The sequence below is a fragment of the Vulpes lagopus genome, chromosome 6, assembly GCF_018345385.1.
Source record: "Vulpes lagopus strain Blue_001 chromosome 6, ASM1834538v1, whole genome shotgun sequence".
In the NCBI taxonomy this organism is placed as follows: domain Eukaryota; kingdom Metazoa; phylum Chordata; class Mammalia; order Carnivora; family Canidae; genus Vulpes; species Vulpes lagopus.
In genome coordinates, this window is record NC_054829.1 from 13,837,274 (window position 1) to 13,849,296 (window position 12,023).

The 12,023-nt window shown below is 48.3% G+C and overlaps 1 protein-coding gene across 6 annotated transcripts in view; it reads left to right on the forward strand.

The window, feature by feature from the left end:
• Window positions 1–12,023, forward strand: part of KCNK10 (potassium two pore domain channel subfamily K member 10) — a 134,313-nt gene that overhangs the window by 46,114 nt on the left and 76,176 nt on the right. Inside the window, exon 1 of one of the 6 annotated variants that reach the window (XM_041757625.1) lies at window positions 8,957–9,590. The exons of 3 other annotated variants lie outside the window; for them this stretch is intronic. The gene's annotated coding sequence lies outside the window, so the exon portion shown is untranslated. Of the gene's footprint in view, window positions 1–8,956; window positions 9,591–11,771; window positions 11,841–12,023 lie in introns of those variants that run through there. 2 more of the 6 variants (XM_041757626.1, XM_041757627.1) reach the window with 2 other exon arrangements.

The following is a 12,023-nucleotide window of genomic DNA, read 5'->3' on the forward strand; positions in this document are numbered from 1 at the left end:
TGTGTCACTTCCCAAGGAATGCCTTTCTGTACCTTCAGTGGTCTCAGTTGAGGGCATTTCCCAAATAGGAATGAAAAAGGAGTTGGTTTGAGACAGCATGCAGCGGGGTGCTTAAATGGAAGATCCTGGGGAAAGATGTAGCTCACCTTCATGTCGATGGTGGAAGGATGGCTGCTTGCTGATTTGTCTTGGGGTATACCTGAAAAGCAGGTGTCTCCTGTGTCTCAGCTTTGGCTCTCTGTTCCCACCAAAGATTGCAGATTGGGATTATGGCAGGATTTATTAGTACCAAACTAATAAGAAACTCAGGTTGAATTTTTGGATGAATACAGGATTGCGGTTGGAGTTGCTCTTTCAGAGAATTTCTCGTAACAGAGCATGAAGGCAGCAGGATTTCTTGATGGCCTTTAGAATTAGACAGACACTGGGCTTGCCGTATATCCTGTAGCTGAGAGTGTTAGATGACTAGCCGATATTCAGGATATCCTTTAGGTAAAAAATAATAGGATTGACTTTTGGGATGATTTGTAATTATTACACAATAAACCTCTCCCTTGACTTTATGTATTCATTCAAATTATTTATCAAATGCCTATCATGTGCCAGGTGCTATGCTAGGCCCTGAGTGTATAAAAGTGAACCAAATGAGCAAGATCTCCATGCTTGGAGTTGACAGTCTAATGGGGCAGGTGCTGGGGAAGATGGCTGACCAACAGTAAACCAGTACATAGTATAGCCACCTGCAAAGGGAGAGAAAAAAGGAGAGTGGCTGCGTAAGGTGGCCAGGAAAGACCTCTCTGAGACGGTAACATTTAAACTGAGACCAAACGATGGGTGGGAGTCAGCCGTGAGAAGAGTGGGGGGAAGAAGACCCTGTGTAAAGTGAAGGGAGGCTGGGGTGCAGGGGGTGGGGACGGGGTGTCTATGGGGGGTGAGAGTGGGAGTGGCAAGATCTGTGAGGAGCAACAGGCAGAGTCCAGCAGAAGGGTGGTGGCCTGGGCCGATGTTGGGGTAGGGAGAAGGGCCAGGGCTCATTCTAGGTCTGTTTGGAGGTAAAAATGGCAGAACTCTGGGAGGGAGGAAGGAACAGGGAGGCTGAAGTGAGGTTGCCTCCGAGGATCTGGCCTTTTGGCTGAGCAAACTGGGTGGATGCTAATACCTTGGGAGAGGAGCCTTCTCTTTTGGCAGGTTGGCGATCAAGTACAAGTGGGACCTACCGAGTGTGAGACGCAGTTGAGATATGCCAACGAAACTGAACCACTGGTATTTGCATCTGTGAAGCTGGTAGTCAAAGTGGTTTTTTAAGGAGTTGAAATTTATTCTTGGAAGAAACAGTCTCCCCTCCCCCTACAGTCCAGGACAGTTGTTCCAGGGGAAGTCTGTCTTTCCAAATGTTTTTCTCTTTTCTGACTCCAGCTTTCACCAGTGGCCATTGCGATGCTACTGTTTGGGTGAGGGGCTCCTCCAGCTACCTCGGCCTTGAGCATTCCAAAGCCCACACCCTCTTGGCATACACACAGATGAAGGCTGGCCCCTTGGGTAGTGGCTACACGGCCCTCTATATAGTCCATGAGGATGACTTTGAGATTGTCGTCATTAAATATTTGGTTCCTGTTCCGGTCATAAGTGGCCCAGATGGTATGGTGATAACTGTGGTGACCCAGTTATCAGTGTCCCTGTAACCCCAGTGGCTAGCAGAGCTACCCCATTCATCAGCAGCAGGGGGCTCTGGACTCCTCCAGTGTTGGCTTGGCTTATCACCTGGGATGCAGCATGCCTGTAGCTCCTGTGGCTTTTGCACACTGATACCTGAGTTGCCTCCTGCTGGCCTCTGTCTGCTGCTTCCCTGGGCATAAAGATCCGGGAGTCGTCAGCAAATGGGTGGCATTTAAAACCATGGCCATGAAATAGATTAGTCATGGGGAGAATGCAGAGAAGAAAGGGTTCAGGGATGAGCTCCATGAAAATCCAATACTTACACATTTTTAGGAAAAGGAATCTGTGGACTTAAAAACACATAACCAGAGAAGGGTGCCCAGGGTGGCTCAGTTGGTTAAGCGTCGACTCTTGATTTCAGCTGAGATCATGATCTCAGGGTTGTGAGATGGAGTCCCCTGTCAGGCTCTGCACTGAGCGTGGAGCCTGCTTGAGATTCTCTCTTTCCCTCTCCCTGTGGCCCTCCCCCTACTTGCACGGGTGTGCTTTCTCCCTCTCTCACTCTTTCTCTTAAAAACAAACAAAAAACCCCCAAGACCTAACCAGAGAGAATGGAGGAAAATCTTGGGAATGTGGTGTCAAGAAACCAGAGGTGGGAGCGTTTTAAGAAGGAGCAAGGCCTTCTCTGCAGAGTGCTGTGGGAAGCCAAGTCAAATGAGGCCATGTTGGTGCGCTCTGGATCTGGGGAGGAGCAGATGATGGAGGTCCTGGGAAGAGCAGTTGTGACAGGGAGCCAGGGATTGACACCTGGTTGTTTTTATATGGCTTTATGATTGGTATCACCTTGTAGTACTTGCCTACATTTTGGCCGGTTGTGTTGGATGGTTGATGGTTGTGCTTCTCCTGTCCCTCTGACTTGGGGTTGCCAAATAAAGTGTAGGACACTTAGTTAAATTTGAATTTCAGGAAAAAAAAATAAATTTTAAGTATAAGTATATCCCAAATATTGCATGGGACATTCTTATCCTAATTTTTTTTATCTGAAATACACATTTAATTGTGTGTCTTGCTTTTTCTTTTTCTCTTTTCTTTTCTTTCTCTCTCTCTCTTTCTTTTTTTGCTGAATCTTGCAGCACACATTGAGTCACACACTTTAAAATGGTTAAAATGGTGAATTTTATGTGATGTGAATTTTAGCCCTCTCATAAATCTAGCAACCTATCCTAACTAGATGGTCACATGTGGGCAGCCTGGGTGGCTCAGCGGTTTGGCATCGCCTTCAGCCCAGGGTGTGATCCTTCAGACCCCGGGATTGAGTCCCGCGTCGGGCTCCCTGCATGGAGCTTGCTTCTCCCTCTGCCTGTGTCTCTGCACCTCTCTCCCTCTTTCTGTGTCTCTCATGAATAGATAAATAAAATCTTAAAAAAAAAAAAAAAAGAAGCTACCCTATGGTCTGCTTCTGGGTTGAGTTGCAAGGACCAATAAGAAATGCCAAACTCGAGGGACCCTTTTTTCTGGTAATAGCTAATGCTTCTATTAAGTTCCCTTAGAGCACTTCACAGAGTACTGAGCACCTAGTAGGCACTCATCGCATGATAGAAGCTGCATTGTGCCCCTTGAGGAACAGTGGTTTATGGTGATACGTGAATGGAAAGACTCCTGGTACCTGTGAACCATTTAGAGAACGTCAGGAAATGGATCTCCTGTGGAAGTTTCCAGGGAATTAAGTGGTGCGGCACTTTTTGGTGTTTGGAACCGAGTGCTAACTCCGTGATGTACCTAATTTAGCCCTATGACTATGGAGGAAATGGCTTTGCTGAATTCAGTACCTCCCCATTATAGCAGCTTAAGTGCAACTGGCATCTGAGGGGCATTAAAAATCTTTAAATGGCAGGGAACTCTTGGAAATGCCCACAGATTCCAAGATAGCTGGGTTGTGTCATTTGCCATTTTAATTGGTTATAACAATTTCTAGGCCCTTTTTCCTCCTCCTTTCCATGAAGTGAAAGAATCATAACCACAAGACTGTATTTTCAATTACCTCTTCAGAGGCAACTTCAAAGTAATTAAGCATGGGTTGAATCCAAACCATACGACACATTAAATATCAGCTAGGATTTTTCTATGACGATTATATTCCTTGGTTAAAGGCTGAGAACCCAAAAGTTAGTTTTAACTCTATGGAAATGCTTTTTTTTTTTTTTTCCTCTTGTGGTTTTTTTCCCCTGAGCTTTGCTATTTACAAGGACTATGGGATCCCTGGTTAACATTGGCTTACATGGCAAGCTGAACGGAGCACTTTTGTTTTGCACTATTTTATTGAGCCCTATGATGCCCCAGCATTAACTAATGTGTCTTTTGGTTGTAGGTTTCTGAGCCAGGTCCTGTGGTTCTTATAACTGGGCAGTTCCTTGAAAGGAAATATGTTTTCGATGACCGCTTAATTGCTGCTAACCCATCACATAGAGAAGTTGCCTGGGTAACAAGTGTGGGTCTGAGGATCTATCACATGGAAGAGGAAGTTAACTTTTGCAAAGGATGCCGGAGCAGACTTCTTTCTGTACTCCCTTGTTTTATGGGCTGTTTCTTGGGGGAACAGTTTAAGGACCAGCACAGCAGCTTGGCAGATTTCCTTATGATCCAGGCAGGGATCTGTTTGCTCTCTGAGATTTCAGATGCCTTTTCTCAATCCTTGAGTGCTGGGCCTTTTCTGAATTACATGGGAGTGGAGGTGAAGATTGTTCCACCCAATTCGTCCATCTTTTTACCTGGTGAGCTTCTGGAAACCAGGGACTTGCTCCATCACCTGCTGGTGCCTGAAGCGTGATAGATAGTTGACCAACATTTGTTGAGTCTGTTCCATGAACTTTAATTGAGCTCTTATTATATGCTGTGCACTGGGATTGGGACTCTGGAAGATCTAGAAGCAAGGAGTCCAGTGCAAGGGGGCATCTAGAGGAATTTACCTCCTAGCAGGAGGGATTACTGGTGAGAAGAGATGGCGGATGTTTTGGGGGTGGAGTGAGGTGTTGGTCTCTCCTATATTCAGCAGCTCATGGCTTGTTGGAAAATCTCCCCTGGAGGCTGATTCAGCCCTGGTATTCCCCTGGCAGCAGTGACTCTTGGCTTCATCAGATCCCATTTGGTTCCCCAAACCTAGGGATGCTGGCTTATTGAAGATTCCCTTTCCTATCTTTTTAGATCTGCTTCTCCAGTGTTTCAGTAAGTCTGTTGATTCATTGAAGACTTCACTAATTAGAACTATTAATAGTATTTGCAAACCCTTCTTGGTCTTTGGAGACATGGACTGGTACGTTTGCTACATCACTGTCTCCCCAGCCTCCGGAGGAAGAAGGTGGATGTTCTTCTTTTTCCTTTTAGGTTTCTCCCTTCCTCCCTCCTGCACTCACTCCCTGCGTCTGATGGCTGCATTTGCAGCGAATCACAGAAATGTTGCTGATGTCAGCAGCGCTGATACTGCATCGGAGGAGCCACTTTAAGGGGGAAATTATCCAGAGGGTGATGCTGAAAGGCAAAGCCATTTTGTGGGGTGTTTTGTAGGAACCGTGTTCTGCCTTTGATGGATCTCATTCCGTTTTGCCACTTCGTAGGCACAGTGAAGGAAAAGCCATCTAAAATGTTTTTTTTCCATCCAATTTTTTTTTTATGGGAGATTTTGGTTACTATGAAGCAAGGCAGGAGCACTGGCGGCTGTTCTGGTAGGGGCAGGTGGCCGAGGCTGCTTGCAAAGCCCAGGGTCCTGGAGCGTTGAGACTCCACCTCAGTGACCTGGGACAAGGGCAAAATGAGGATACAGCTCCTTCTACATCAACAGTTTGTTCTTAAATATATATAAATACATACCACAGTCCATTTAGTCATACACAGAGCTTGCCCTTCAATGCTTTCCCCAGCAACTTCTTTTGAAAAGTAGATAGCTACCTTTCCGCGGGATCGCCAGGGCCAATTTCAGGTGTGTGTTCGGTAAGATACACCTTTATCCTGAGCCCGTTTCTGAGCTGAGAGACAGGGCAGCTGGCTGGCTGTGTGGGCGGAGAGTGACAGCAATCCCCGAGGCTGTTCGATGTCCCAGTGGCATCCAGCAGCCTGGATGGGGTCCCTTAGCCGAGAGAAGGAATAACACAGACACAAATGTCTCCTGGTGGCTCCAGGAAAGAACAGGAAGGAAGGGAGTTGAGTTTGCTAGCTGGAGCGTGAAGTGTTGAACTTGCAATCTAAGCTGGGCAGGGGAGGAAGAAAACACAGGTGGTTATGGGGAGAGAGCCGGGTGGATGGGATGCTCAGATCTGACGTGGATTTCTTTACTGGAGCATTTCTGAGGCAGGGCCATTTCTTGTGATGATAGGCTTTGGGGTGGGGCCATAGAAGGAGGCACCTGTGGTGAAAACCGTTGGTGCTCTACCGGGCCTTCCAGATGTGTTTTCCAGGCCCTGTGGACCCCTTCTCCAGAGTCTGTATGCTTCTCCCCTTGTAGCTTGTCCCTACAAAGAATCCGTTCCCAAAAGATTTTCCTTGGGCTACGGGCCAGTGACTGATTGGGTAAGAGAAGGAAAGCCTAGCTCCCTGGCCCCAAGGTGGGAAAAATGTGAAGTCATTTATACTGCAGAGCTCCCAGGGCCTCAGGGGACAGGAGGGCTTCAGCCGGCATCACACTCCTCCTTGGTTTCCTGCCCTTCCCCTCCCTGCTTCCCCACTCCCTATGGGCTTCTCCTGGGAGTGCTGCCTAAATAAATTGTTTGCAAACCAGTCTTTATCCTGGGATCTGCTTCTAGGGAACCCGGACTCAGTCACTGGCCAAGGTGGATTGGAGATGATGGTAATAGTGATGAAGTCAAGGAAATGGGAGGTCTGGGTATTGGATGAATTGTCTGTGGAACAATTGAAATAACTCAGGTGGAAAGCAGGACCTGGATGGCAGCTTTAGGGCATCAAGGAGAGAAGTCAGTTCCACCACAGACAGCCATGGGAAGAGGAGGCAGTTGAGGAGCCAGAAGGTTTGGGTCTCAAAGGAACAGGAATTTGGGCACAAGAGCGCGGAGTGTTATTTTTCTGGGACAGTGTGGCCCTGACATGGTGGGCGAGGGAGATTGAACAACCTCTACCTGAATGCCACACTCAGAGGACAGTGTTCTCACGGGAAACCTGGGTGGCACTGAAGAAGGTGGAGGAAGCCTCCCTGGAGATGCTGAGAAAGTCGGGGAGGTCTTCAGCATGGTGGACCTGAAGTGTCTTTGGAAAGGTTTGGGATGGGAGGGAAGGTTGGATCAGAGCAGAGGAAGCAGAGAGTAGAAGAGGGATTAGAGCTACACTGAGGGGAATCAAAGCTACAGGGAAGCTTACATCCACTGGTTTCACTGACCTTGCACTTCTCAAAAGAACTGGTCCCATGAGCTTCCTGGTGGATGGTGGCTTGGCAGCCTGGACACTGAGGGTGGACTTTGCTACTACTCCTGCCACATAGTTGGCATGTATTTGTTGAATAAGTGAATAAATGGCACATCAAGCTTCTAAATGCCCCCTCCCTTTTCATCACTGTAACACGTTAGTGTCCTGATCACCTTGGTATTTTATACTGTGATAAATAAGGAATTTATCAAAGTCCCTGTAGCTACTTCTGTCACCATCATTGGGTGGGATGCAGTGAACAGATTTCCTCAGGTCAGAGGGTTAGGCAGTGCATTGGGTTATGGACTGAAGTCATAGGATCTTTCCCCTGAAAGGGTTAACATGTATTTTTCAGTTTTGTTTTCTACTGTGGATCTGTAAAAAAAGAAATTGGTTCGATTGGTAAAACTGCTTCTGATCTATGTACTTGAGATAGCCGATACCCAAGGGAGTTTGCTGGGGTCAGAGGGCAGCATGTGGAGGGTGAGGCAGGGCTGAGGAAGTAAGATGGAGCCTGAGCCCGTGGGACATTGGAGGCTGTGTAAACAGCCATGGGAGTAATTGTGGGGTTTTAAGCAGGAGCAGGATTAGAATTTAATTTAATTTATTTTTAAAGAGATTTTGTTTATTTATGAGAGGCACAGAGACCGAGGCAGAGACATAGGCAGAGGGGAAGCAGGCTCCCTGCAAGGAGCCCGATGTGGGACTTGATCCTAGGACCCCAGGATCATGCCCTGAGCTGAAGGCAGACACCCAACTGCTAAGCCACCCAGGCGTCCCCAGGATTGGAATTTTAGAAGGATCCATGGCTCCAGTCTGCTTGGGAAGGGTCCCCTTTGTGGAGCCCAGTGAGGAGAGGTAACTGCTTTTGACAGAACACCTGGGAACAGCAAACCTCTGTCTAGAAGGAAGGGGCCCTGACAATGGAATTTAAAACACTTAGCCCCAGGGTAAAGGAGATGTTTTGGGGACTGCAACTGCTTATATTATTTATAATTTGAAAGGTAGGGTGAAAATTCCTTTTTAAGTGCTCTACTTAATTTAAATAATGGAGGAAAAAACTTAGAGTAAGAGACAAAATATGTTATTCACAAAGCATTTGGGAACTAGACAAGGGGACCCCAGCTGTGGCTGTGTGCCTTTCGGCCTTGACCATAGAGTCACTCCACCAGCACGGTGGTGTGTGGGGCCTGTTGGGGGATACACTATGTAGGGAGCCCCAGATCTTGAAACAGGAGCAGGGCAGTGGGAAAGGCCGGGGCTGTTCCCACTGGCTCAGCATGGACGAGGAGGAGCCGTGGCCCTGGGCTCTTTCTTGTCTTCTCCAGGAATTGAACGAATCACAAAGAGCTCTCCTTAGACTGTTTACTGTCTGAGAACCTTAACAGCTGGACTCTGGATGTCTGTCTGTGGGAGGAAAATACTGTACCACTGGGAGTGCTTATACTACCAGATTCAGTGAATTCTGAAAATATTCTGTTGGGCAAATGTGTGAAATTGATATCAGAAGTGCTGGTAAATATATGGATGGATGCAGGAATGAATTCAGGAAAGAAGCAAATTACAAGCAAGAGCAACTCAGTTGTAGGCTGTGTGCCAAGCTCCGCACTGAGGCATGAAGGGATCATAGAGGCAGGACATCTGATTATACTGGGGGAGGGTGGGCAGGCAGGGAGGACTTCCTGGAAGTGGTGACACACAAAATGAGCTTTGCAGTAGGAGGTGTTATTTTTGGCCAGATAAAGAGTGGGAAGAAGAAAGGTATCTGGGAAGCAAGAGGGCCCAGAGGGTGACATCAGCAGGGGGCTAAGCATGCAAGGGTCAGGGTGCTGCTGGGTTTGGCTGGGTCAAAGGTTGTGTATGGGGGCGTGGCAGCAGGAGAGCTGGGAGACAGGCAGGTGCGGGTCCTGGAAGGAGCCTGCACTTTACTGAATCGCTGTCGTGGCTTCAGAGGAGCTGAAGTACGAGGTAGATGTGCTTGGCGTCACACCTGGGAGAGCGCCACCTGGCTGCGATGTGGAGGATGGATTCGAGGGGACAGGACTGGGGGCTTTGGAAGCCATTCTGGTGAAAGAAGACGAGAGTCTGCCCTAAAGAAAGAGGCCAGGACAGATGTGAGTCAAGGTGGCAGCATGTCCTCAGCTCCTCCCTCCTCCCCTTTCAGCCTTGGTTTCCTCCTGTCTTGACTGTCTGTGAAGGTTCGCAGACATTGCCCAATGCCTTGGTCTCTTCCATTTGGTTCCAAAGCCTGGCGTTTTAAGAGACAGGAGAGAGAAAAATCACTGAATCCAAAGGGAGAGCCTTTCCTGTGGTGGCGTTCCCGGGACGTGCATGGCTTGCTCATTTAGTGTGTGTCACCTGAGCATCACCGCGTTCTTACTAGGATGAGCTTAGCCACCTTTAAGGTACGGCCATCAGATGGAAGCTGGAAGAACAAGGGTCAGCTGGTGGGGTATGTGGAAGCATACTCTCTACTCTTCCTGGAGGATGGTCATGGTGAAACCAGCTGCTGTGACGGCTGCAGGCAGGTGAGGGTCCCCCACACCCACCCTCTGCACTTGCCTGGAGTCTGTCTACATCCAGGAAGCTTTTTGGGGATGCCAGGCTCAGCGTTCACCTGGAGCTCTCTGGAAGCTGTGAGCTGCCGCTGCAGGTGGCCCTGGCCTGATTCCAGGCCTGGGAAGGCTGAGGGTTGGGGGGGTGGGGATGGAGGGCAGGACTTCTCTGCTTCTTGCCAGTGTGTTGCAATCAGTTGTACTTTGCCTGGGTTGATAGGCAGAGTCACGTTGCTGTGTGACAGTGGCCCCTCTGAGATGGCCGCATTTCAGGTTTCCAAGAAACCCTGAATCCTGTGAGTGTCATTTGTTTCCAGTGGCAGGGAGGAGTGGAGGCACTTGGGGTTAGGTGTCTGAAGATGAATCCAAGGATGCCACTGCTTCCTATCCTATTTTTCAGCATCACCTCCCCAGACTTAGTGCTTCACTTGGATAGATTATGACACCTGCTCTGCACAGAAGTTTTTGTGACCATAAACTAGGCTCATGAGTGTGTGAGATCCTTGTCAACTCTCCCACTGACTTTGAAGGCAGGGACGTGTCTTATTCATTTCCGGATCCCCAGCACCAAGCATGGTGCCCGGCTGACTCAAATGTTTATTGACTGGGTGCAAGAATGGGCAATGCAGTATGTACAGGGAAGGCGGGGAAGCCTGACAACTTCAAACTGCTATGAACTCATTTGACCAAGAAGCAGCAGATTTCTGAGCATGCTCCCATATCTCCCCATGTTTAGATAAAAGTGGAATCAGTGAACGTTTGTGAGGAAACATTTTATTTACTTTTAAAATATTTTATTTATTTATTAATGAGAGACACACACACAGAGGCAGAGACATAGGCAGAGGGACAGGCAGGCTCCCTAAGGGGAGCCTGATATGGGACTCCATCCCAGGACCCCGGGATCAGACCCTGAGCCAAAGGCAGACGCTTAACCACTGAGCCATGCAGGTGCCTTGAGGAAGCATTTTAAAACGAAAATTTGCTGAAGGGGTATTGCCCTTCCAGCCTTTCTCTTCTCATTGATTCTTGGCAGTGCTTTTGGAGTTGTGAAGAATGATAGGTTCTTTCAGATTACTTTCTGTGCCCCATCCATTATTGATACATTTCAGATAAAAGGGCCCTTTCCACCAAGGGGATTTCTTTGCATCCTATTTTTCTGTTCTTATGCTCCAGAAGAGAATGGACTTTGAAGTCAGATTACTCTCATTTTAATCCTGGCTCCCCCACTTTCTGCCCTCTTGACCTCAGTTTAGTCATGAAATATCTCTGGCTCTCAGTTTCTTTATCTGCGAAGAGAGATATGTGGCAGCCATGAGCATGCATGTGCCTTGCAGCCCTCCAATGGAGTCCTTATGGTTCACCTTCCGCAGATGAGGAAACAGAGAAATGAAGTGATGGTTTCAAGGTCAGCCAGACACTCGTGGATTTGGGACTGAAAGTCCAGTGTTTGCTCCTGGTACTTTGGAAACTCAGGATCAGTGGATTTTCTTCAGACTCTGCTCCCAGGGACAGCCTCTTAGCAAACTGGCATCAGGAAGTGATCTGCAAAAGACCTTTGTCAGGCCCAATTCTGCTCGGCCTCTGGGATGCTAGAAGCCCTGGAAACATCCAAGATGCAAGTCAGTGAAGGAGACCTGGGTCCAGCTGACCTCCAAGTACAAGGCTGTCATCAGGCTTCCTCCTAGTGTCTGGCACCTGACCCTGTGGAGGATGTTCCCTGAGTAGAATGTCAAACCCCAAGGCTGGGAGGGGCCCTGACTTATCCCCACCACAGCACAGCAAGCACCTCATGCTCACTTGGCTAAATGCTTATTACTGAGGGTGGTGGTGATTCTGATGAGGCTTTTGTTTATAGTCTGAAGGAGTTAACAACAACAGAAAACAAACATTTGCTCTATGCCAGGCACTGTGCCAAGAAATGGAGATCCAACAATCAAAAGACAAGCTTTCAGATTCCAAGGAATTTATAGGCTTTGGGGGAAACAAGCCTGCAGAGCCTGCCTGGAGAGTCCAGGATGGCTTCCCAGAGGAGGCAGCTTTGAGCTGAGATGGAGGAGATTGGGTGTTTCCCAGGAGGTGAAGGTGGGGCAGAGGCTGCTGGCCAAAGGAACACCCATGAAGGTGTGGAGGAGGGAACAGAGCACTGCTGTGTTGGAGCATCTGCTGTTGAGTGCTGGTGGACTGCCAAGCTCTTTCCACCGAACACCACTCAATCACACTGTATGTGTGGATCGGAGGTGCCAATATCTCTTCCTTTTATTCTCCATTCATTGAATCAGTGTATTGTGAGCCAGGGGTACAAAGGTGAGAGGGTAGACTCAGGGCCTACCCTCCTGAAGCTCTAGGTCAAATGACAAGTAAACAGGCTCTATTAACAGCACAGCGCAGTGAGTGTGGGCCAAG